Below are 26,971 nucleotides of genomic sequence, written 5' to 3' on the forward strand. Positions count from 1 at the left end.
TATGGTAGGAAGATGTTAGAAGCAATGTAGTTATTTTAGGTTGTTTTTCTTATTCCTTTATTTTGTTTGAAATTTTTTTTTTTAAGTGTTGAATACAAATAATGAGAGCAGGTATCCTTTCTTTGTTTCTGTTCTGAGATAGAAAGCATTCAGTATTTCACCATTAAGTTTGATGTTAGCTGTAGGTATTTTGTAGAATGCTTGCTTCAGGTTGTGAAAGTTACAGTCTATTCCTAGTTTGCTGAGAATTTATTTTTATTATAAATATATGTTGAAGCTTGTCAAATGCTTATTCTGTATCAATTGATATGATCACGGAGCTTTTCTTCTTTAGACTGATAATATGGTTTACTTTGATTGACTTTTGAATATTTAGTCAGTTTCACATTCTTAGAATAAATCCTGCTTGATCATATTGTACCATTCTTTTTATATATGGCTGGATTCAATATGCTAATATTTTGTTGAGGATTTTTGAGTCTATATTCCTGAGGGATATTGGTCTGTAGTTGTTATTTTTTTAACATTTCTTATTTGAAATGTAGTTTTTTGGTACTGTTTCTATATCAATATAACATTATATAATATATGTACTATATTTATATATATTATTAAAGTCAGTTTTACCAGTTTTTTTCATTGTTTTTTAATTTAGCTAGTAGGAAATGTAAATTAATATGTAGCAAACATTTGTAACTTCCATTATATTTCTATTGTACTTCATTGCCCCAGATAAAAGAATAGTTTGGTCCTAACAGAGCTTAAAAGCAAGCCTTGATAGGAGCAAATGGTTTCCAAAATAAAGCTCAAAAGTATTTATAACAATACAAAAATATCCAGCACTCAACAAAGTAAAATTCACAATGTCTGGCATTTAATAAAAAATTACCAGGCATGCAAGGAAGCAGGAAAATATAACCCATAATGAGGAGAATAAAATCAATAAAAACAGAACTAGATAAAAATATATTTAACTCTACATACTGGCCATGAACAATGAGAAATAGAAATTTAAAAACAGTATACTTTAAAATATGAAATACTTAGGTATAAATTTGACAAAAGGTGTGCAATTCTGTCCACTAAAAACTACAAAAGGTTGCTCAGAGAAATTAAAGTAAACTTAATAAATGAAGAGATAACACCATGTTGGAAAACTAAGTATTGTTAAGATACCAATTTTCCTCAAATTGATTTATAATTCAACACAATCCCAATCAAAATCTCAGAATTTTTGAGAAATTGACAGGCTGATTCTCAAATTTATTTAGAAATACAAAGCATCTAGGATAGCCAAAACAACTTTGAAAAAGAACCAATTTCTAGGACTTACACTACCTAATATGAAGACAGTGTGATATTGGCGTTAAGATAAAGAGGTCAATGAAACAAAACAATAAAGTTCAAAACTAGATGCATACATATACAGTTAATTGATTTTAAACAAAGGTATCTAGGCAATTCAATATGGAAAGAATAATATGTTCAACAAATGGTCTTGGAATAATTGGACTTCAACAATCTAAAAAAAAAAAACAAAATGAATCTTGACCCTACATTACACCATATTTTTAAAAAATTAGCTAAAAATGGACCATATACTTAAGTGTAAAAGCTAAATCTATAAAAATCTTGCTAATAAACAATTTAGTGAAATTTATTTTCTCATCCTTCTACTTGCTTTGGGTTTAGTTTTTTGTTCTTTTTCTAGTTTCTTTAGGTGGAAGATTAGATTATTGATTTAATATCTTTCCTCTTTTTTAATGTATGCAATTACAGTTATAAATTTCTTTCTGAGCACTACTTTAGCTGCATCCCATAAGTTTTTGTATATTGTGCTTTCATTTTCATTCATCTCAAAGTATTTCCTAATTTCCGTTGTGATTTCTTCTTTGATGCACTGGATTTTTAAAGAGTGTGTTGTTTATTTTCCACTTACATGTGGATTTCCCAGATTTCTTTCTGTTAGTGATCTCTAATTTAATTCCATTATGTTTAGAGAACATACTTTTTATTATTTCAATCCTTTTAAATTTATTGAGGCTTATTTTATGGCCTAGCATATGTTCTGTCCTGGAGAATGTCCCTTGGGCAATTGAGAAACATATGGATTCTGCTGTTGTTTTATGGAGTGTTCTATAGATATCTGCTACGTCTAGTTGGTTTATAGTGTTGCTAAAGTCTTCTATTTCCATGTTGGTCTTCTGTCTAGTTGTTCTATGCAATTATTGTTAGTAGAGTACTGAAGTCTCCAACTGTTTTCATTGAGTTGTCAGTTTCTTCCTTCAATTCTGTAAGTTTTTGCTTTATGTATTTGGGGGCTCTATAAGTTGCATATATGTTTATAATTTTGTCTTCATGATGGATTGACACTTTTACCATTATAACATATCTTTCTTTACCTCTAGTAATTTTTTTTTCCTTAAAGTCTCTTTTTTATGATAGTAGTATAGCCACTCTAGCTCTTTTTTTTTTTTTGTTACTGATTGCATGGTATACCTTTTCCCATGCTTTTGCTATCAAACTATTTTTGTCTATGAATGTAGAGTGTGACAGCATATAGTTGCATTGTTTCTTTATCCAGTCTGACAATCCCTACCTTTTAATTAGAATGTTTCATCTATTTACATTTAATGTAATTACTGATAAAGTAGATTTGTGCTTGCCATCTTGCTATTTTCTATATATTTTATGTCTTTTATGTTCCTCTATTCCTCCATTACTGACTTCTTTTTTTGAAAAGTGGATATTTGCTAGTGTACCTTTTTTTTTTAAAGATGGCAATTTATTTTTATGCAGTTGTTTAAATCCATTGTTCAAAAATCTTCAAAAGGCACTTTTAAAAATGTATTTAAAAATACACTTTTCTGACTTAAGGTGATCATTTAAAATAAGCAAGTCACCAGACATCTTTTTTTTTTTTTTCTTTTTTTTTGCCTTCTTCCCCCCCACAGACTGCCAGTGGAGTCTAATTGTAAGTGGGTCTGTCGTCTATTTCCACCACACTTTTCCATAAACATTCTCCATAACCTGAGCCCAAACTATCTTTTTTCATCTTATTTCTTTCACTTCTCTTTAGGTACCTGATTATTACAAGTAAAATTGGACTTATCTTAATTCACAGCACTATTTTATCTCTACATCTTTGCCCAACCATTCTTGCAGCCTGAAATTCTCTCTTCACCTCCTACTTTTATCTTTATGTCAGGATGTCGGCAATTAAATGCCACTCTTTTTCTTCTTCACAAAGCCGTTTCTCACAGCAGTTGAGCTTTCTCTAGGTTAAGCCTGATCATAGATGAGTTGTTAAGGTACCAGGAGGAAATTAAAGGGAGCTGAGAGAATTATGGGGATAAAATGTTAATGGGGCTTGAGAAACATCTTATCTTTTTGCATATCTGTATGGTAATATCTTTTGGTAATTTTTGGTACTTTTTTTGTTTTTTTTTGTTTTTTTTTTATCTTCATTTTATTGACATATATTCACATACCATGCAGTCATACAAAACAATTCGTACATTCGATTGTTCACAGTACCATTACATAGTTGTACATTCATCACCTAAATCAATCCCTGACACCTTCATTAGCACACACACAAAAATAACAAGAATAATAATTAAAGTGAAAAAGAGCAATTGAAGTAAAAAAGAACACTGGGTACCTTTCTCTGTTTGTTTGTTTGTTTCCTTCCCCTATTTTTCTACTCATCCATCCATAAACTAGGCAAAGTGGAGTGTGGTCCTTATGGCTTTCCCAATCCCATTGTCACCCCTCATAAGCTACATTTTTATACAATTGTCTTCGAGATTCATGGGTTCTGGGTTGTAGTTTGATAGTTTCAGGTATCCACCACCAGCTACCCCAATTCTTTAGAACCTAAAAAGGGTTGTCTAAATTGTGCGTAAGAGTGCCCACCAGAGTGACCTCTCGGCTCCTTTTGGAATCTCTCTGCTACTGAAGCTTATTTCATTTCCTTTCACATCCCCCTTTTGGTCAAGAAGATGTTCTCCATCCCACGATGCCAGGTCTACATTCCTCCCCGGGAGTCATATTCCACGTTGCCAGGGAGATTCACTCCCCTGGGTGTCTGATCCCACGTAGAGGGGAGGGCAGTGATTTTACCTTTCAAGTTGGCTTAGGTAGAGAGAGAGGGCCACATCTGAGCAACAAAGAGGCATTCGGGAGGAGGCTCTTAGGCACAATTACAGCGAGGCCTAGCCTCTCCTTTGCAGCAACCGACCAGACATCTTTTAAACCATTCATGACACTATCACCTTACATAATTCTTAAACTTGAAAACACAACAATCACTGTGTAATACAAAACACTGCTTAGCAGTAAGATTAGTTTCCTTCTACTATAATTCATATGGTTTTGCTGGGCCCTGCAAAGTTATTTAAACTTAATATAAACTGAATGCTAGAGAGGTAAGGGAGTCAAACTACAGCACAATTCAACTCTAAAATTAGTTTTAGAATTGGTTTCTCTAAAGAAAACTAGTAAAATTTCTATTTCAACTGTGACATATAAACAAAAGTCATTTTTTATGAGGAGGTTACATTTAGCATAAAATAAACCACAGGTTGTCCCAGATTTCTTAAATATATTTCTTTCATGTCTAGTATAGAAGTAGAGAAATGAGGCAAATGAGGTTTTTTTTGTTGTTATTTGAGAGAGAAAGGAGGGGAAGAGACAGGTAATGTAAACTTCAAATTTTTGCTTCATTTAATAATCATAGATCTAGAATTCGTGTTAAAATTGTAGATTTCTAAGTGGGGTGAGTATTCTGAAAGCCAGTGGGCCTTATTCTTAGACAGACTTTTACTTCCACTCTCATAGGGAAATCTACTCAGACTTTTACTTTCAATCTCATAGGGAAACCTAATTAGTAGCTATAAAACTACCAGTAAGTGATACAAATTCTAATCACTAATAACAGTCAAATTAACTTTGTGAAAACAGTCTTAAGGATAGCTAGAAAACAAAGATAGTTATGAAGGAAATAAGGAAGGGTCATAAACACAAAGAAGCAGAAGTTGTCAAGGAGACTAATATCTAATAAACTGAAAATTTAAATGAAAAAAAAGCTAGACATGAGGAAATCTGATCAAGTAAGGGATTCTCTGTAGTACAATAGTGTCTCAATCTGGTACTAATATAGTTTATTGGCTCAAGGAAATGAAAAATTAATACTCCTGAAACAATTATAAAAATAACCAGTTAACAAATTTAATGCACAAATCCAATTACCATATTTCAAAAAATATTAAAAATTGGCCACTGATTTATTTTTGAATCTTACTACACTAACAAAAACACCTCTGAAATTTAAGGTATTTGAAAGCAAATAATCTGAGACAAAAACCTGCTTTGAATATAAGGACTTTCCACTAGAAAATAAAAGCATATTGTTATTAGAAAACATAAGACAGCAAAAAAAGCCTTATGTCTTGAGACTATGCTAAATATTTATCCAAATGTCAAAGATCTTAATCTAAAAGATGAATAAATCATTGTCACCATGAAATTTGACCTGAAGAATTTTTTGTGTTATTAGTTCATGTAGGACAGTCAGCTGATTCTTGAGAGTAATGTTTTAACTCATAGTATGAATTAGCAGAAAAATATTCTGGATATTTTAAAACAGCATTTTGCCACCTTGATTTAAAATTTTTACTAACAATTAGACATTTTTGGTGACATTCATTTATGTATGCTTTAAATAAACTAATATGTACTTAGTACTTAAAGAACCCTTCTTGCCACAATGTGAAATGACTAAACTTAGAGAATTACATATTTTTTTTTGCAGGCCCTGGTATTAATCACACAGAGAAGCTAAAGAATTTTGCCAAAATGAATGATCCACTGACCCTTTAAATCTTTTACATTTAATATAGTGTGACCATGGACTTCACTGATTTAAAACATCCTTTATCTCAGTCTGAAAAATATCTTACTTATCAAGCAGTAATCCTCAGTGTGCTCCAAGGACCATTTGCATCAGAATCACATAGGTCCTAAGGCTATGGTTCTCAAGACTTAGATGAATGATAATCACTAAGCCTACCACTAGGGTCTCTGATTCAGTAGGTCTTGGGTGGTACCCAAGAAATTGTATTTCCAAGTTCCCAGGTGATGCTAATGCTGTTGGTTGGAACACACTTTACAGTGGGACACACTTTAAGAACCACTGCCCTGGATTATCTGCTAAGAATGCATATTATTAGGCCCTGTACTAGAATCAGAATTTCTGGGATTCTGGTCTTTAAATATGCATTTTAATAAGCTCCCTAGCAAGAGTGTGAGAACCATAATTTGAGAACCACTATAACAATTCGCCAGTTAAATTTTGCCAATGTATAAAATGTCTCATGTAAGGGAAAATAGAAATAATGTTAAATGATTAACCCCAGCCTGGCATGGTGCAAAGAACACACAAGAGAGGCTTTAGGGTATAAATCCTAGCTCTGTTACTTACTAGCTTTGTGACAGTAGGAAAGTTACTTCAATTTTCTGAGCCTGTTTCCTCATCTATAACATGGGAACAACACAATTTGTGAGGATTAATGCTAATGTACACAGAGTAACTAAGCATAGTGGCTGGCATATAGCAGGCAGAAGATAAATTCTAGCTATCTAATATTATTATTAATATTATAAGAAATGTATGAAATATTCCTTCAGTATCAAATTTAATTAAAGTAGATTTTTCATTCATTTAAATTAAATATTTATACCCAAAGGTAATAAAATAATAATAATAAAACCTTATATTTATTGCTCCCTACTCTGGGCCAGACAGTGTTCTAGGAATCTTACATGTATTACTCATTTAATCCTCATAAAATTCCTGTGAGGTATGTAGCATTATCTCTAATTTACAAATGAGGAAATTGAGGCACAGAGAGATTAAGTAAACTGCTCAAGGTTTACAAAGCTAGTAAGTGATGCTGCAGGAATTTAAATCAGGAAGTCTGACTCCAGGGCCCAGAAGTCACCACAATGTTAATTTTCTATAAGCAAATTTTAAGAATCTTGGATGTTTACCATAAACAGGAAAGTAGGCTGTATGGACTGCAAATAAATTCACATCCACAGAAAGGTGAAGAGTTGTTTAGAAAAATGGAATAAATTCCTTGAAATTTTGGCAGGTGACACCACCACAGAAGCAACAGCAACAAAATTTAATAGGTAAATATTCAGGAGTATTTTCACTATGTGGAGAGAGTAATCCATAATTAGCCAATAAAATAATCATCCTCTCAAATATCCCATCCAAAAAGGTCAAGGTTTTGACAGCTATTGGCACAATAAATATAAATCATTTAGCTAAGCAGCATGGTAAATGGCATGACAGCCATGTAAAATTAGCATAATGATAAACATAAGATATGTAAATCATTTTTAACATTAAAGATAATCTTATAAACTCTGTAAAATATTTTGTTATGATACACTTAGATGCTATATTGCTAAAACCAATGAGAATTAAAATTTTTCTTTCCTTCCAAAAACTCTTTAAACAGCAGGTCATTAAAATTAGAATGAGTCTTTTATGAATGTGTCTTTGAAAACAGTCTTGAATGGATCTTGTACTTTGCTAGACTTACCCACTGGCAAAACTTAATCATCCCAAGATAGTAAAAGCCAGCATCAAACTTTGGGTTATTACTCATAAATTAAGTATTTGGTCTTTTAATATATGATATCTTTTAGTTTGTTTAAACACTTAGAATTTTCTACTGTTTTTTTTAATGCTGGTCAAAATTTTACATTCAAACAATTTTACCAGTCTAATAACCACCTCAGATCTGAAAAACTGAAGAATTTTAAAACTGTTTTAAACAAGTTACAAAAGGCACAAATAAGTTCTTATTTTTTCAACAGGATGAGAATGGAAGGAACTATAATTATGTAGTTGGAAAGAGTTTTAAATAATTAAAAATGTTACTTAGTAATTCCTGAGTATGGCACCAATATAATAAAAGCATCCCCCAAAAGCATTAAATTTTCTATTAGCTATCCATAATTAATGATGGATAAATTTGGGGACAAAATATTTAAGAATGCATGTTTATAGAGTGCTGTTAATGCTCTGAGTAAATAAATTTTAATAGTGGAGAATGTTATTCAGGAGTGATTAAACATATTTAGAAAAGAGACAATAGAAACTTGGTGAATACTATTCATTTTAGTGAAAGATTAACCACTAATTAGAACCAAATATATAATACAACCAAGGCCCAAGATAATTTCAAAGTATGGTTTTATTAATGCACTTTAGGAAAAGTGCCATTCATATGCCACTTTTTCTGGAAGAAATACTGCTAATTATAAATAATCACAGGAAAATTTTCATTAGACAAACAGTGTGTGTGTGTGTGTGTGTGTGTGTGTGTGTGTGTGTGTGTGGTGTGTGTGTAGCGGGGGAGGGAGGGTTGTTTCATTTATGTCATACTGCGAATACAAACTCACTTCTTGAGTTTACAAACAGCACTGAGCAACAATTTTTTCTTCTAAAATTTTCTTTAAGGGTGATCTTTTTAGCATTGTGTGTGTTACTAACATGGTGCAGTGTAGTGTTAGCAAATTTAACTGTTTTAGTTTCTCAGTGACAATAATGTGGTCAGGAACAGGCAACAAAATCTTTTTTCTAGTCCCTCTACCTGACCACCATTTTAAAAACACATATTCTTCATATATATATTACTGTATCAAAAACACATTTTAACAGACTTCACAGCTTGTTAAAGCTTCAGTTTACAGTCATTCATATGAAAGATTTCTATATGGAATGTTCATTTAGAAAGAATTCCACACTGGGATTCCAGTATTCTATATCAGAAATGTAGAAGTCCTTTTTCAGTGCATTTTACTTCTATTCATTCATTTTTTCTTTCAACGGTTTCCTAATTTTACTTTTGGATCATCATTTTTGTATGTTTCACTTATTTCCTTTAGTATATTCTCAGGTAAGGCAGGTTGATATCTGTATAAATAACCTTATGGACGAAGATGATAAACGAGGTACTCTAACTCATACATAGTTAGAGGGTCAACATAATGATAAGAAATTGCAAGATCAGAACAGCATCCAGGACCCTCTACAGGAGGATATTAGTTATAATTCCAGTACCAAAATATTTTGGGTAGATAACCTTTGATTAAGTGGTGTTCTGGTACAAAGGGATGAAAAGTTTCTTTTCCAGTGGTATCTCTGGAATCTCTTGCTTCTACGTTTATAATTTCCATACATCTCCCCAGTGCTAAATCTTCGATGGAGGAACTATGTGTACATTTGTCCGTTTTAAATGCATCAACAAATCTCTTCAAGGCTTCCTTGCTCAATACATATCCCGCTCCTCCACTCATGTAGCCCTACTTTACATAGGGCTTAAATCTTCTCCCAAAGTAAATGGGTTTTTCAGGGTCATATTTTGAAAATTGTCTAATATGACATATGTATCATCATCTGCTTTCATAAACCAATCAGCATCTTCTAAATAACTGTCATAAACATACTGAAAAGCTTTAATTGTTTTCCAGTATAGTTGGTCTTTGCCTTTTTTAGTTTTTAATCCCACAGTAGGGATGTCTTTATTTTCTTCTGAACTCATAAGCAAAGCTTTATTACAACGTTAGGTCCATGTAGCTTTGACGTGTTTGGCCTTTTTCTTTAAATTTTGGGTCCTGTCATAACCCAGCAAAGAATTTTAACCTTCTGATAGTTTTCCAGCGATGTCTGTGTCCTCATCTTTATGTTGGCTAGCAACTACATTGAAGTTCATCTGTCCTTTTAGATGATTCTGTCCATTATCATTTGAATTTCTAGCATGAGGATCATTATGAAGAATATTAGGCTGGGTATCACTTTGTTCTTCCAACAAAATACTAACTAGCTGAGAACATTAAAAAAAAAATCCGATTGCTGATCCACAGAGGAAGATCAAAAAATTCAGCCAAGATTTAGAGGCCATTTCCCAAAAGTGTTTTCCTGACATTAGCGGCGGCTCCCTCCCGCCCCTCCTCGGGGGCTGAGAGGGGGACGACACGGGACCGGGGACCGTCCCTCCTCTCGGTGGTCGCAGAGGTGAATCAGGGCCGCTAGTCGGGGCCGCCTGCTGCCACCCAGATCATTCCCGGGCAGCGGTGCCGGCCGAGGCGCACCCCGAGTGCCTGCCCGCCCGCTCGCCCCTCCCCTCCCCGCAGAGTATCCAGGCTTGTGGCCCGCCCACAGCGCAGCCACCACCCAGGGGTCTCCTAGTGTACCTTTTAATTCTCTTTTTGTTTGTTCTACTATATTTTTGAAATTATTTTCTTCATGGTTGCCCTGGAGATACAATTAACATTTAATACAATCTACTTCAGATTAATACCAACTTAATTTCACTTGTATACAAAAACTGCTGCAATATAGATCTGTTCTTTCCCCCTCCTTTGTAGTGTTATTAACATACAAATTATGCCTTTATACATTATAAGGCCATCATCACACTTTTAAAAGTATTGGTTTCTGCACTTGTCTTTTACATCAGATAGGAAAATAAATTGGTTACAAAATATACATTTGTACTGCCTTTTATATTTACCTGTGTAGTTATCTTTACCAGTGTTCTTTATTTCTTCATGTGACTTGTTTTGCTGTCTAGTGTTCTTTCATTTCAGCCTTTTAATGTTTCTTATAGGAAAGGTCTGCTGGCAAGGAATTCTCTCAGTCTTTGTTTATCTTAGAATAACTTAATTTCCCCTTGTTTAGGGATCATTTTACTGGATATAGAATTCCTGGTTGACATTCTTTTTATTTAAACATTTTGTAGTCATCCCACTGGTTTCTAGCCTCCATGGCTACTGGTGAAAAATAAACTGTTAATCCTATGGATGGTCACTCATATACAAAGAGTCATATTTGTTTTGCTGTTTTTCAAGATTCTCTCTTTGTCTTTAACTTTTGATAGTTTGACTATGATGTGGATCTTTGGAAGTTTATTCTACTTGGAGTTTGTTGAGCTTCTTGTGTATGTAAATTTTTTCAGAAAATTTTGGAAGTTTTTGGCCATTATTTCTTCTTTTATTCTTTCTGCCTTATGTGTATGTTGGTATGTTTGAAGGTGTCCCACAGGTCTCTGAGGCTCTGTTCATTTTTCTTCATTCTTTTTCTGTATGTTCCTCAACTGCATACTCTAAATTTACTTGTCTTCAAGTTTGATGTTTCTTCTGCCAGCTCAAATTTGCTGTTGAGCCCCTCTAGTGAACTCTTCATTTCTCTTGTTTTACTTTTCAACTCCATAATTTCAATTTGTTTCTTCTTTAATTTTTTTTATCACTTTGTATTTGGTGAGACACTCTCATACTTCCCTCTAATTCTTTAGATAAGGCTTCCTCAGTTCTTTGAACATATTTAAAATAGCTCATTTAAAGTCTCTAATAAATCTAACATGGGATTCCTCAAAACAGTTATTCTTGCTTCCTTTTTTTTCCTGTGTATGGGCCATGTTTTCCTGTTTCTTTGCATATTTTGTAAATGTTTGTTGAAAACTAGACACTGAAAATAATATCATGTGACAACACTGGAAATCCAATCTCCACAGTTTTTGTTCTTGCTGCTGTTTGATTTTAAGTGACTTTCTTCTACTGTAAAGTCTGTATTCTTTGTCATGGGAGGCTACTGAAGTCCCTGTGGAAGTTGCCTAGTGGTCAGTTAATGATTAGAGACAGATATCCTTAAATGCCTTGAATCAATAAGTTTCCCATTCTTTGCTGAGAGGCTCTGTGTGTGTATTAGGACTCACCTTCAATACTCCACCAGTTTAAAATGCTGCCTTACCCTTCACTCACTACTGGTATAGAGCCTCAAAGTCAGCCAGCATTGAGAGATTAGATCTTTTCTGGTCAGTCCTGCACTCCCACCCCATGGACATCTCATTCCCTAGATTTTCCTTTAAAATTTTTTAGCTAGCCTATTATTAGCCCCAATTGGTTTCACTGCCTCAGACAGGTGCATTATTAAAAATTGTCTCTATTTTTTTTTTTGAGCAAATGTCCTGGGTACAGGGCTTTCCTCACTTAATGACCTCTGAGTCACATCACATAAAGACAAGCCCTGTGATTGAGGTTTTTCTAAGGAGCTGCCAGTAATCAATAGTGTGAATTCTCTGGGGATTGGGTTTTTATAGAGCTCTAGGCCTGTTCTCTCCTCTCCCATGTCTGCTAGGATGTTGTTCTTCAGATGCTGTGGTTCCAAGACTGCTGATTTTGAAGGCTTCTGTGGAGTGGGATAGAGGGGAGATAGTAATAGGGCATGTTTAAACACCATAAAGTTCACTGTTCTTACCAAGGTGCAGCCATTTTTCTTGAATAAAAGCTCCTTGGATTGTTGCAAGCCTTTGGTTAATTTCCAGTGGACTAAAAAAAGTTGATTTTGACCATTTTTGCCACTGTTCTCCTTGCTTTTATGGAGGAGTCAGTTTGCTGTGGTCTTTACTTCTCTATTCTGGAAGTAATTCTCCATCAATCTTTCTGAGGGGAGGGAATCATTTATTTATTTATTTATTTATTTATTTTTTAATCATCATTTTATTGAGATATATTCACATACCACGCAGTCATACAAAACAAATTGTACTTTCGATTGTTTACAGTACCATTACATAGTTGTACATTCATCACCTAAATCAATCCCTGACACCTTCATTAGCACACACACAAAAATAACAAGAATAATAATTAGAGTGAAAAAGAGCAATTGAAGTAAAAAAGAACACTGGATACCTTTGTCTGTTTGTTTCCTTCCCCTACTTTTCTACACATCCCTCCATAAACTAGACAAAGTGGAGTTTGGTCCTTATGGCTTTCCCAATCCCATTGTCACCCCTCATAAGCTACATTTTTATACAACTGTCTTCGAGATTCATGGGTTCTGGGTTGTAGTTTGATAGTTTCAGGTATCCACCACCAGCTACCCCAATTCTTTAGAACCTAAAAAGGGTTGTCTAAAGTGTGCGTAAGAGTGCCCACCAGAGTGATCTCTCGGCTCGTTTTAGAATCTCTCTGCCACTGAAGCTTATTTCATTTCCTTTCACATCCCCCTTTTGGTCAAGAAGATGTTCTCCGTCCCACGATGCCGGGTCTACATTCCTCCCCGGGAGTCATATTCCACGTTGCCAGGGAGATTCACTCCCCAGGGTGTCTGATCCCACGTAGGGGGGAGGGCAGTGATTTCACCTTTCAAGTTGGCTTAGCCAGAGAGAGAGGGCCACATCTGAGCAACAAAGAGGCATTCAGGAGGAGACTCTTAGGCACAAATATAGGGAGGCCTAGCCTCTCCTTTGCAGCAACCGTCTTCCCAAGGGTAAAACTTATGGTAGAGGGCTCAACCCATCAAACCACCAGTCCCCTATGTCTGTGGTCATGTTAGCAACCATGGAGGTGGGGTAGGCGAATACCCCTGCATTCTCCACAGGCTCCTCAAGGGGGCACTACATCTTTTTTTTTTTCCTTTTTTTTCTTTTTTTTTTTTTTTAACTTTCCCTTCTTTTTTAAATCAACTGTATGAAAAAAAAAAGTTAAAAAGAAAACAAACATACAATAAAAGAACATTTCAAAGAGACCATAACAAGGGGGTAAGAAAAAGACAACTAACCTAAGATAACTGCTTAACTTCCAACATGTTCCTACTTTACCCCAAGAAAGTTACCTAATATAGCAACATTTCTGTGAACTTGTTCCTACTATATCCATCAGAAATTAACAGACCATAGTCATTTCTGGGCATCCCCAGAACGTTAAATAGCTTATCTGTTCTTCTTGGATTATTGTTCCCCCTTCCTTAATTGCTCTCTACTGCTAGTTCCCCTACATTCTACATTATAAACCATTTGTTTTACATTTTTCAAAGTTCACATTAGTGGTAGCATATAATATTTCTCTTTTTGTGCCTGGCTTATTTCGCTCAGCATTATGTCTTCAAGGTTCATCCATGTTGTCATATGTTTCACCAGATCGTTCCTTCTTACTGCCGCGTAGTATTCCATCGTGTGTATATACCACATTTTATTTATCCACTCATCTGTTGAAGGACATTTGGGTTGTTTCCATCTCTTGGCAATTGTGAATAATGCTGCTATGAACATTGGCGTGCAGATATCTGTTCGTGTCACTGCTTTCCGATCTTCTGGGTATATACCGAGAAGTGCAATCGCTGGATCGAATGGTAGCTCTATATCTAGTTTTCTAAGGAACTGCCAGACTGACTTCCAGAGTGGCTGAACCATTATACAGTCCCACCAACAATGAATAAGTGTTCCAATTTCTCCACATCCCCTCCAGCATTTGTAGTTTCCTGTTTGTTTAATGGCAGCCATTCTAACCGGTGTTAGATGGTATCTCATTGTGGTCTTAATTTGCATCTCTCTAATAGCTAGTGAAGCTGAACATTTTTTCATGTGTTTCTTGGCCATTTGTATTTCCTCTTCAGAGAACTTTCTTTTCATATCTTTTGCCCATTTTATAATTGGGCTGTCTGTACTATTGTCATTGAGTTGTAGGATTTCTTTGTATATGCAAGATATCAGTCTTTTGTCAGATACATGGTTTCCAAAAATTTTTTCCCATTGAGTTGGCTGCCTCTTTACCTTTTTGAGAAATTCCTTTGAGGTGCAGAAACTTCTAAGCTTGAGGAGTTCCCATTTATCTATTTTCTCTTTTGTTGCTTGTGCTTTGGGTGTAAAGTCTAGGAAGTGGCCGCCTAATACAAGGTCTTGAAGATGTTTTCCTACATTATCTTCTAGGAGTTTTATGGTACTTTCTTTTATATTGAGATCTTTGGTCCATTTTGAGTTAATTTTTGTGTAGGGGGTGAGGTAGGGGTCCTCTTTCATTCTTTTGGATATGGATATCCAACTCTCCCAGCCCCATTTGTTGAAAAGACCATTATGGCTCAGTTCAGTGACTTTGGGGGCCTTATCAAAGATCAGTCGGCCATAGATCTGAGGGTCTATCTCTGAATTCTCAATTCGATTCCATTGATCTATATGTCTATCTTTGTGCCAGTACCATGCTGTTTTGGCAACTGTGGCTTTATAATAAGCTTCAAAGTCAGGGAGTGTAAGTCCTCCCACTTCGTTTTTCTTTTTTAGAGTGTCTTTAGCAATTCGAGGCATCTTCCCTTTCCAAATAAATTTGATAACTAGCTTTTCCAAGTCTGCAAAGTAGGTTGTTGGAATTTTGATTGGGATTGCATTGAATCTGTAGATGAGTTTGGGTAGAATTGACATCTTAATGACATTTAGCCTTCCTATCCATGAACATGAAATATTTTTCCATCTTTTAAGGTCCCCTTCTATTTCTTTTAGTAGAGTTATGTAGTTTTCTTTGTATAGGTCTTTTGCATCTTTGGTTAAGTTTATTCCTAGGTACTTGATTTTTTTAGTTGCTATTGAAAATGGTATCTTTTTCTTGAGTGTCTCTTCAGTTTGTTCATTTCTAGCATATAGAAACATTACTGACTTATGTGCATTAATCTTGTATCCCGCTACTTTGCTAAATTTGTTTATTAGCTCTAGTAGGTGTATCGTTGATTTCTCAGGGTTTTCTAGATATAAGATCATATCATCTGCAAACAATGACAGTTTTACTTCTTCTTTTCCAATTTGGATGCCTTTTATTTCTTTGTCTTGCCGGATTGCCCTGGCTAGCACTTCCAGCACAATGTTGAATAACAGTGGTGACAGCGGGCATCCTTGTCTTGTTCCTGATCTTAGAGGGAAGGCTTTCAGTCTCTCACCATTGAGTACTATGCTGGCTGTGGGTTTTTCATATATGCTCTTTATCATGTTGAGGAAGTTTCCTTCAATTCCTACCTTTTGAAGTGTTTTTATCAAAAAGGGATGTTGGATTTTGTCAAATGCTTTTTCAGCATCTATTGAGATGATGAATTGATTTTTCCCTTTCGAGTTTTTAATGTGTTGTAATACATTGATTGTTTTTCTTATGTTGAACCATCCTTGCATGCCTGGAATGAACCCCACTTCGTCATGGTGTATGATTTTTTTAATGTGTCTTTGGATTCGATTTGCAAGTATTTTGTTGAGGATTTTTGCATCTATATTCATTAGGGAGATTGGCCGGTAGTTTTCCTTTTTTGTAGCATCTTTGCCTGGTTTTGGTATTAGATTGATGTTAGCTTCATAAAATGAGTTAGGTAGTGTTCCATTTTTTTCAATGTTTTGAAAGAGTTTGAGTAAGATTGGTGTCAGTTCTTTCTGGAAAGTTTGGTAGAATTCCCCTGTGAAGCCATCTGGCCCTGGGCATTTATTTGTGGGAAGATTTTTGATGACTGATTGGATCTCTTTGCTTGTGATGGGTTGGTTGAGGTCTTCTATTTCTTCTCTGGTCAGTCTAGGTTGTTCATATGTTTCCAGGAAATTGTCCATTTCCTCTACATTATCCAGTTTGTTGCCATACAGTTGTTCATAGTATCCTCTTATAATTTTTTTAATTTCTTCAGGATCTGCAGTTATGTCACCTTTTTCATTCATTATTTTGTTTATATGGGTCTTCTCTCTTTTTGATTTTGTCAGTCTAGCTAGGGGCTTGTCAATCTTGTTGATCTTCTCAAAGAACCAACTTTTGGTGATATTTATCCTCTCTATTGTTTTTTTGTTCTCTATGTCATTTATTTCTGCTTTAATCCTTGTTATTTCTTTTCTTCTACTTGGTTTAGGATTGGTTTGCTGTTCATTTTCTAGCTTCTTCAGTTGATCCATTAGTTCTTTGATTTTGGCTCTTTCTTCCTTTTTAATATATGCGTTTAGTGCTATAAATTTCCCCCTTAGCACTGCTTTTGCTGCATCCCATAGGTTTTGGTATGTTGTGTTCTCATTTTCATTCGTCTCTATATATTTAGCAATTTCTCTTGCTATTTCTTCTTTAACCCACTGATTGTTTAGGAGTGTGTTGTTTAACCTCCAGGTATTTGTGATTTTTCTAAGTCTCTGATGGTTATTGACTTCTAATTGTATTCCATTGTGGTCAGAGAATGTGCTTTGAATAATTTCAATCTTTTTAAATTTATTGAGGCTTGTTTTATGTCCCAGCATATGATCTATTCTGGAGAAAGTTCCGTGAGCACTAGAAAAGTATGTGTATCCTGGTGATTTGGGATGTAATGTCCTGTATATGTCTGTTAAATCTAATTCATTTATCAGATTGTTTAGGTTTTCAATTTCCTTATTGGTCTTCTGTCTGGTTGATCTATCTATAGGAGAGAGTGATGTGTTGAAGTCTCCCACAATTATTGTGGAAACATCAATTGCTTCCTTTAGTTTTGCCAGTGTTTCTCTCATGTATTTTGTGGCACCTTGATTGGGTGCATAGACATTTACGATTGTTATTTCTTCTTGCTGAATTGCCCCTTTTATTAGTATGTAGTGGCCTTCTTTGTCTCTCAAAACATCCCTGCATTTGAAGTCTATTTTATCTGAGATTAATATTGCTACACCTGCTTTCTTTTGGCTGTAGCTTGCATGAAATATTTTTTTCCATCCTTTCACTTTCAGTTTCTTTGTGTCCCTGTGTCTAAGATGAGTCTCTTGTATGCAACATATTGATGGTTCATTTTTTTTGATCCATTCTGCGAATCTATATCTTTTAATTGGGGAGTTTAATCCATTTACATTCAACGTTAAAACCGTGAAGGCATTTCTTGAATCGGCCATCTTATCCTTTGGTTTATGTTTGCCATATTTTTCCCTCTCTCTATTAATATCCTTTATTGTACCCATACCGAATCTCTTTAGTACTGAACCTTTCTCCAAGTCTCTCTGTCCTGTCTTTGTTTCTCTGTCTGTAGGGCTCCCTTTAGTATCTCCAGTTGGGCAGGTCTCTTGTTAGCAAATTCTCTCAGCATTTGTTTGTCTGTGAAAAATTTAAGCTCTCCCTCAAATTTGAAGGAGAGCTTTGCTGGATAAAGTATTCTTGGCTGGAAATTTTTCTCATTCAGAATTTTAAATATATCGTGCCACTGCCTTCTTGCCTCCATGGTGGCTGCTGAGTAGTCACTACTTAGTCTTATGCTGTTTCCTTTGTATGTGGTGAATTGCTTTTCTCTTGCTGCTTTCAGAACTTGCTCCTTCTCTTCTGTGTTTGACAGTGTGATCAGTATATGTCTCACAGTGGGTTTATTTGGATTTATTCTATTTGGAGTTCGCTGAGTATTTATGATTTGTGTATTTATGTTGTTTAGAAGATTTGGGAAGTTTTCCCCAACAATTTCTTTGAATACTCTTCCTAGACCTTTACCCTTTTCTTCCCCTTCTGGGACACCAGTGAGTCTTATATTCAGACGTTTCATATTATCTATCATATCCCTGAGGTCCATTTCGAGTTTTTCAATTTTTTTTCCCCATTCTTTCTTTTATGCTTTCATTTTCCATTCTGTCATCTTCCAGGTCACTGATTCGTTGTTCAACTTCCTCTAGTCTTGTACTATGAGTGTCCAGAATCTTTTTAATTTGGTCAACAGTTTCTTTAATTTCCATAAGATCATCCATTTTTTTATTTAGTCTTGCAATGTCTTCTTTATGCTCTTCTAGAGTCTTCTTGATTTCCTTTATCTCCCGTACTATGGTCTCATTGTTCATCTTTAGTTCTTTGAGTAGCTGCTCTAGGTGCTGTGTCTCTTCTGGTATTTTGATTTGGGTGCTTGGGCTTGGGTTATCCATATTGTCTGGTTTTTTCATATGCTTTATAATTTTCTGTTGTTTTTGGCCTCGTGGCATTTGCTGAACTTGATAGGGTTCTTTTAGGGTTTGTAGACCTATTGAAGTCCTTATCTCTAATTTATCAGATCTAAAGCTTCATGGAGTACACTTTCTCTAACTAACCAGCAGGTGGCGTCCACGAGCCACTTGTTCTCCACAAGCCAGTTCTCCCCTGCTTAGCCTTTTTGGTGAGTGGGGGAGTGAGTCTTGTGGGGCCCAATTGGTGTACCAAGCTTGCGTGTGTAGTTGGTGTTGCCTGCCCTGTATGTGGGGCGTGTTTCTGGGCAGTCGGGGAGGGGGGGTGGCCCTAACAATCAAATCTCCCTGGTGATCCTAGAGTTTTAAAGGTGCTGCAATAGTCTAATCCTTCAGTTCAGTCCTGCCACAGTTTGTCTCTGCCACTGACCCACAAGTCTTTGGTATTGGCGTATGGCTCCTGAGACTTGCAAGTGGGCCCCTCTTCCAGGCTGTGCACCCTGGGTCCTCTGTTGAGGGATGACTGTGCTATGTCACAGGTGAGTGCCGTCCCCCGAGGGCAGTTCTGGGCTGCTGGGCTGTGTAGGGAGGCTCCCAGTCTGCTCAAATGATGGCTGAATGGGGCTTTGTTAATTCACACTGCTCCACCTTCCCAGCTCTGGGACAATCAGCTGAAGTTGCAGGGAAGGCTAATGTCCACGCCCAGTTTTGTGGTGTGTGCCTGTTATTTGAAGCACTTCCGTCACACTGGGTTGTCTGGGGCAGCTCTGGGCTATGGGGCTGGCGATGGGCAGGAGTGTTTCCTGTCCACCAGGATGGTGGCTGTGAGCAGACACCCCCCTTTTCTTGGGAAGTTGTGGTGTTTAGTGAATTTTCTCAGCCACTGGATTATTGTCTTTTGTCTCAGAGCTCTCTTAGTTCTGCTCTTGACTTGACGTGCCCAAATTGCAATTCTTTGAAGCTTTCTGTATTGGGCTTCTTAGAGTAATTGTTTTAGAAAAGGAAAAAAGGATTAAAAAAAAAAAAAAAAAAAAAAAGGGCCCTCCTCAGAGATCTAATGGGTTATTGAAATGCTAATAGACAAAGCAACCAGGGCCATTAAGGAAAGGTCCACAGGGCAGAGAGATCAGCTTTTCTTCGGGATTTGCATATGCGCCTCAAGGCCTGAGCTCCGCCCTTCCCCTTTCTGTGTTCACCAGAACTCCAGAAATCCTCTGCTTTTATTTTGGAGTTTTTCGTGTTATTTTTTTTTTTCTATGCCTGTCTCCTCTCTGCTGGGCTGGCAGCTCTCAGATTCTCTGGTGTCTGGTCTCAGTCTATCTATGGTTGGAGTCTGGATCAGTAGAATGAGTTTCCGAGAAGGGCTACTACTGCAGTTCTCCCTTCTCCTTCCCGGAGCTGGCAGCCCCTCCTCCCACGGGACTGAGCCTGGCAGGGAGGGGCACGGGTCCCCTGGCCGCAAAAACTTACAGATTTCGCTGATCTCAGCAGTTCGACATTTTCATGAGTGTTGTATGAAGTATGCCCCAAGACAGATTGCTCTGTGGTGTCCAGTCCACGCAGTTCCTGGCTTTTTACCTACTTTCCTGGAGGAGTAACTAAAACTTACAGCTCACCAGTCTGCCATCTTGCCCCGCCCCCTCGGAATCATTTTTATTTCTCTCCAAATCTTGATGTCATAAGGGGTGTGGGAATGGGAGGGTGAGTGTTGATGGAAAAGTCCTTGAAGAGAAAAAGGAATTGACAGTGCTGATAATGATATTTCCCTCTCCACCTGGGATTCCATTTACTTCGAGAAGTGAGTACGATGGAAACAACAATCTTGAAGATCCATCATTAGATGATTCAAGATCTTCTAGTAAATCATAGTTTCCTTAATAGAGACCCTTACTCAGTTCTGGGTCTTTAATTATATCCCCATGTGGTTACCCTGATCATCATTCAGTTCAGCAAACAAAATGGATATCTGGAAGAAGGGACCCCACATCACCAATGTATTTCTGACCAAAATGCGAAACCCACACTTGATCATGAGGAAACTATCAGACAGTCCACATTGTGGAATTTCCAACAAGACAATGGGCCTTAACTCTTAAAAATGCCAGTGATATTAAAGAAAGAAAAAGGCAAGGTGGGACCATTCATTCTGTTTAAAGGAGACTAAAATGACATGACAATCAAATGCAATGGATGATGGTTGATCATTGGAAAAGGACATTTTGGGTATCAAAAGGGAAATCTGAATTTGGAATCTAGTAAGTATTATTGTATCAATGTTAAACTTTTCTTAGGTGTGATAATGGTATTGTGATTATATGGTAGAATATATGTTGCAGTATTTGCAGTGAAATAGAGAGAGAGAGAGAGAGAGAGAGAGAGAGAACAAGAGAGAATGCAAATGGATCAAGATGTTAATTGTACCTAGTTAAATGATATATGAGCATTTAATGTACTATTCTTTCAACATTTCTGTGAGTTATTTCAAAATAACAACATTGGGAAAAAGAAAAAAATAAATTTAAAATAAAAGAGAAGATGAAGGGGCTCTTGGTCACTATAACTAGGTTTTTTTTCCTAACTTCTTGAAGTCCTACAAACATTTTGACTGATACAGATTAGCTTTATACAATCACAGGTCCCTTATGCACAACTGACATGCTCAAATTCAATGGCCTCCATTTACTACTACTAGTCTTTTCATGTGCAGTCCATCTACCAGAGCTTCAACTTGACCCATTTTACTAAGTCCATTTGAATTAACCTCTTGTGTTTTGACATACTGAGAGTGATGCATTCACTGTGAGATATATGTGCATTTTAGTATATGAGAAATTGAAGAAATTGCTCATTTTATAGCCAGAAATTAGTAATAGAGCAAGGAGGCTGCTAGTTTAAGGAGATGACTTGTTTCAAGATTGTACTTTAAGAGTTTAAGTCAAGGCATATCACTGGGATTTTGTAGGAGGCAAATTCTCCCACTATAATTGTTTCCCTATGGTTTCCATGACCAGTGATCCAACGTAAGTTAGCTAGTATTTAATCCTTGTTGGCATTAAGAATATTTCTCATCCTTCCCTGTTCATTCTATTCTAAATTTTACCCCCCTTCACCCCAACTACTCGATCGCATAACACTGCTTTATTGCTTTCACTGTATTTTATCTGTTACCTTGTATCTCTAGCATACATAAGTGAATCTCTCAAATTTCAGTAGGACATAAGCATTTATCTGAAGATGAAGTTGAAGGGTACCCATTTCCAAGTAAAAGATAATTCCCCTCCCATACAAATGTTCCTTGAGCCACCACCATATGTATATAATGGTGAGAACTTTGTTTGTTTCAGGGAAACATTAACCTATTAACTTATCATTAACTTATGATTTATACACATCAGCTTTTAACTTTGAAAAATGCTACATAAGATGGTTAGTCTGATAGGCAGAATAGTGGCCCACAAGAATGTCCATTTCCTAACCCCTAGAACCTGTTGAATATGTTATGTTACATGAAAGGGAAATTAAGATTACAGACGAAATTAAGGTTGCTAGACAGACAACCTTGAGAAGGGAGAGATTATTCTGCATTATGTTGGTGGGCCCAATGTAATTACAAGGGTGCTTATAAGAAGGAGGGTGGGGGAAGAGAGGGAGGGGAGGGGAAGGGGGAGGGAGAGGGAGAGGGAGAGAATGAGAATGATAATTAGGTGAGAAAGACTCTACAAGCCACTGCTGGCTCTGAAGATGGAAAGGGATCATGCGCCAAGGAACATGAGTGGCCTCTAGAGGCCTCTAGATTCTCCACTAGAGCCTCCAAAAAGAAATGCTAATACCTTGATTTTAGACCAGTGAGATCCATTTCAGATTTCTGACCCCCAGAAATGTAAAGCAATAAATCTGTGTTGTTTCAAGCCACCAAGGTTGTGGTAATTTGTTATAGCAGCAATAGGAAAATAATACTGTGAGGAATAAAAAACAGAGACCATATTTAGGAGGCAGCAGTAGTACATGTCATTGGACACTAAATCTGGCCCAAGGTTTCTTTGCAGTTAAATTATAAAAAGGAAACAGACTGAGTCAGTTATCACATGTTTGCTACACTGATAAAAGCAAGCAGATGTATCTGTGAGACATTTTTTCCTGGAACCATTGTTACAGATACTCTGGTGGAGAATGGGTTCTAGACTATGGAAACAATACAGTCTCTACTCTCAAGATGCTTACAGTGCAAAGAAAGAATTGAACATCTCTTGCTTTATGAGCACATGAGATCTTAGAAAGAGGAGCCAAGCCTTATAGTGCTTCGTTTGGTTTCTGAGTGAACATTGAGCCTGTCAGTGAAACCTAGAATTTGCTCCTTGACTTTTCAAGATCTTCCGTAAAGGGTTTCATTTTACTCTCCAAGGCAAAAATGCTTAGATATCATATTAAAGAATTAGCAGATTGGGTTGGAAAATGACATCCAGCAGAATAAGGATATTTTAAAAACTTTTAAAAGTTGTAGCAAAATATATATATATATAACATGATTCTTTCCTTTATAACCATTTTTAAGTGTGTGATTCAGTGGCATTAATTACATTCACAATGTTGTACAACCATCACTACTATCTATTTCCAGAATTTTCAATACCCCAAACAAAAACTCTGTGCCCATTAGGCAATATCCTCATTCTTCCACCCCCAGCCACTGGTAACTGCTAATCTCTCAGTCTCTATGAATTTGTGTTTGCCTATTCTAGATATTTCATAAAAGTGGAATCACACAATATTTCCCCTTTGCGTCTGGCTTATTTCACTTAGCATAATGTTTTCAAGGCTCATCCATGATCTAGCATGTATGTTAATTTCATTCATTTTTATGGCTGAATAATATTCCATTTTATGTCTATGACACATTTTGTTTATCCATTTATCTGCTGACAGAAACAGGTTGTTTCCACTTTTGGCTATTTTGAATAATGTTGCTAGGAATATTGGTATAAAAGTATCTGTTTTTAGTTATTGTTTCAATTCTTTTGGGTATATACCTAGGAGTACAATTGCTGGGTCATGTGGTAATTCATGCTTAACTTTTTGAGGAACTGCCAAACTGTTTTCCACAGCAGTTGCACCATTTTACTCTCCCACTAGCAGTGTATAAGGATTCCATTTTATCTACATCCTCACCAACACTGGTTATTGTCTATCTTTTTTTTATTATATCCATCCTAGTATGTGTGAAATGGTAACTACATGAAGTTTTGATTTGCATTTCCCTAATGGCTAATGATATCAAGCATCTTATCATGTACTTATTGGCCATTTGTATATCTTGTTTGGAGAAAAGTCTATTCAAATTCTTTACTTGTTTTTTAATTGGGTTAATTGTCTTTTTATTGTTGAGTTATAAGTGTTCTTTGTATATTCTGGATACTAGTTCTTTACCAGACATATGATTTACAAATTATTTCTCCCATTCTGTGAGTTGTTTTTTCACTTTCTTGATGATGTACTTTGAAGTTTTTAATTTCAATGGAAAAACCAAAGTTTTTAATTTGAATGGAACCCAATTTATCTTTTTTCTTTTGTTGCTGAGGATTTTTGTGTCATATCTAAGAAACCATTGCCTAATCCAAGGTCACGAAGATTTAAACCTATGTTGTCCCAGCACCATTTGTTGAAAAGATTATTCTTTCCTCTACTGAATTGTCTTGGCCCCCTTGTCCAAATTCAATTGACTGTATAAAGGAACTTTGTATTTTTTTCATGGTTTTTCTGTATTCCTACTTCTCTAATAAAAAAATAATTAAAAATAAAAAAATATGTGGCTTTAGGTTATCTGAAGCACAAATAGAAGAAAAGAATAAAACATGACAGCATAGTTCTTTCCCTAAAATTCAATTGACCAAAGTTAAATATAGACTTATCACATGATCCTGCAATTCCAATTCTAGTTATATACCCAAAGAAAGTGAAAACAAGGTCTCAAGCAGATACTTATACACCAGTGTTTATTCACATTAGCCAAAAGGTAGAAACAATTCACATGTCCATCAAGAAATGAATGGATAAACAAAATGTGGTACATACACACAATGGAATATTATTCATTTATAAGAAAGAATAAAGTTCTGAGATATGCTGCAATATGGAAGAATCTTGAAAACTTTATGCTTAGTGAAGTAAGATACATAAGGTCAAATCTTATATCATGTAACTTATAAAAGATGTCTAGAAATAGCAAAACCTTAGAGTTAGAAAGTAGATTAGAGGAAGGGCGGAAGGGTGTCTATGGTGGATATGGAATGTGTTAAAATAAAATTAATAAGCAAAACAAAAATTCAATTGACCATAAAAAGTAAATAAAAGGTTTATTTCTGGATTTGGAATTCTATTCCACTATGTATATGTCTATCTTTACACCAGTACCACACTGTTCTGATTACTGTAAATTTTGTACTGTTTTTAAACGGGGGATGTATGAGTCCTCAAACTTTGTTCTTCTTTTGCAAGATTGTTTTGGCTATGCCAGGATTCCTCACATTTCCATAAGAATTTTAGGAATAGCTTCCCAATATCTAGGAACAGCTTGCCAATTTCTATAAAAATACTATATTTATTGTTTTAGTCTCCTGGGCTGCTCAAGCAAATACCACGAAAATGAGTTGACTTAAGGGGAATTTATTAGCTTATGGTTGTGAGGCTAAAAGAGAGTCCAAATCAAGGCATCATCAACGTGATGCCTTCTCCCCAAAGGCTGTGGTGTTCTTGGGCTGGCTGCCGGCAATACTTGGTCCTTAGCTTGTCACATGGCAAAACACATGGTGGCGTCTCCTGGTTTCTTCCTTATTTTCTGGGTTCTGTTGAATGTTCAGCTTCTGGCTGCTTCCTCTGTGGATTTCTCTCTCTCTGTCTGCATTTCACTTTGCCTCTAAAGGATTCACTGATTGAGGTGGGCCACACCTTAACTGAAGTAACCTCATTAAAAGTTCTCACTTTTAATGAGTTTGCATCCACAGGATGAATTAAATTTAAGAACATGTTTTTTTTCTGGGGTACATCCACCTTCAAACCATCACATTTATTTTATACATTTAAAAATATTGTTCTAAAGGACTCCATAGACTTGTTCAGTCAGTTAAGGAGATCCATGACACTAAAATACTAAGAAGACACCTTTAATTAAAGCACCATATAGCCATGGTAGAGTGTCTTATTATTCCATGCCTTATACATATTTCTGTTAACAGTAAAGCTTGGCATTAGAAACAGGGAATTTTAGCTGATGTTGGGCTATTGTATAGTTATATGGCAGGAATGATGACAATTTTCTTTTAATAACCTCACCTCTCCATGCCCCAACTATTGTCAAAGAATATATCATTCCTGAGAGAGAATATTTTGAAAGAAAATAAAAAAGATAGAACTAGAAGAATTACTGAACTCCAATCACCTTGTTTTATCTAGGTGACAAACTCATAGCAAGCCTGCAGGTTCTATCTATATAACGATCTTTTCATCTGGCCGTCCATCCTAGAGATAGAATTTAGAAGTGAAATGGCCATCACCAGGATAAGTGTTGACATATTTATTGAGTTGAAAAATGAAGTTACCCTTTTTGAGACAGAAAATAAATCTGACTTAGCTAATTGACTTGGAAACAATAAGTGGCTTTGACAGTTAGGCTATATGACAAATATTTTTAATCAATTGCTAAAGGTGCAGCTCCAAAGTTTTGACAAAATTATATTTAAAGCATGTGATGAGACAAAAACATTTTCTTGGTAAAAGTGTATTAAAATTAATAAAAATTCTATTTTCCATAGAGTGAATTTTTTTAGTATGTTGGGTAAAACAAAGGGTCTTTAAGTAAAAGGGTAGTTGGTGTATAATTATTTCATAAATCTTAGTAAAGCCTTTTTGGCTTTGTCCCCAAACTTAGCAGCTTAAAATAATAAACATTTACTATATCGTAGTTTCTGTGGGTCAAGAATCTGAGCATAGCTAAGTTGGTTGCCTATGGTTCAAGATCTCTCACAAGGGTGCAATCAAGGTGTCTGCCAGGGCTGGGGTCCCATCTGAAGGCTTGACTGGAGTAGATTCTCTTCCAAGCTCACACACATGGTTGTTGGCAGGATTCAGTTCCTCATGGGCTGTCAGACCAAGGGTCTTAAGACTTGCTGGCTATTGACTGAGACTATCCTTCAGTTCCTTGTCATGTGGGCCTCTCCATAGATCAGTCCACAACATGG

The 26,971-nt window shown here is 36.0% G+C and overlaps 1 protein-coding gene and 1 pseudogene across 1 annotated transcript in view; both read right to left on the reverse strand.

Annotated features, from left to right (window-relative positions):
• The window catches only part of TRPC5 (transient receptor potential cation channel subfamily C member 5), a 252,581-nt gene that overhangs the window by 51,917 nt on the left and 173,693 nt on the right, over positions 1-26,971 (reverse strand). The gene's annotated exons all lie outside the window — the stretch shown is intronic.
• On the reverse strand, positions 8,905-9,983 carry LOC119523263 (annotated as a pseudogene).

The sequence above is a fragment of the Choloepus didactylus genome, chromosome X, assembly GCF_015220235.1.
Source record: "Choloepus didactylus isolate mChoDid1 chromosome X, mChoDid1.pri, whole genome shotgun sequence".
In the NCBI taxonomy this organism is placed as follows: domain Eukaryota; kingdom Metazoa; phylum Chordata; class Mammalia; order Pilosa; family Megalonychidae; genus Choloepus; species Choloepus didactylus.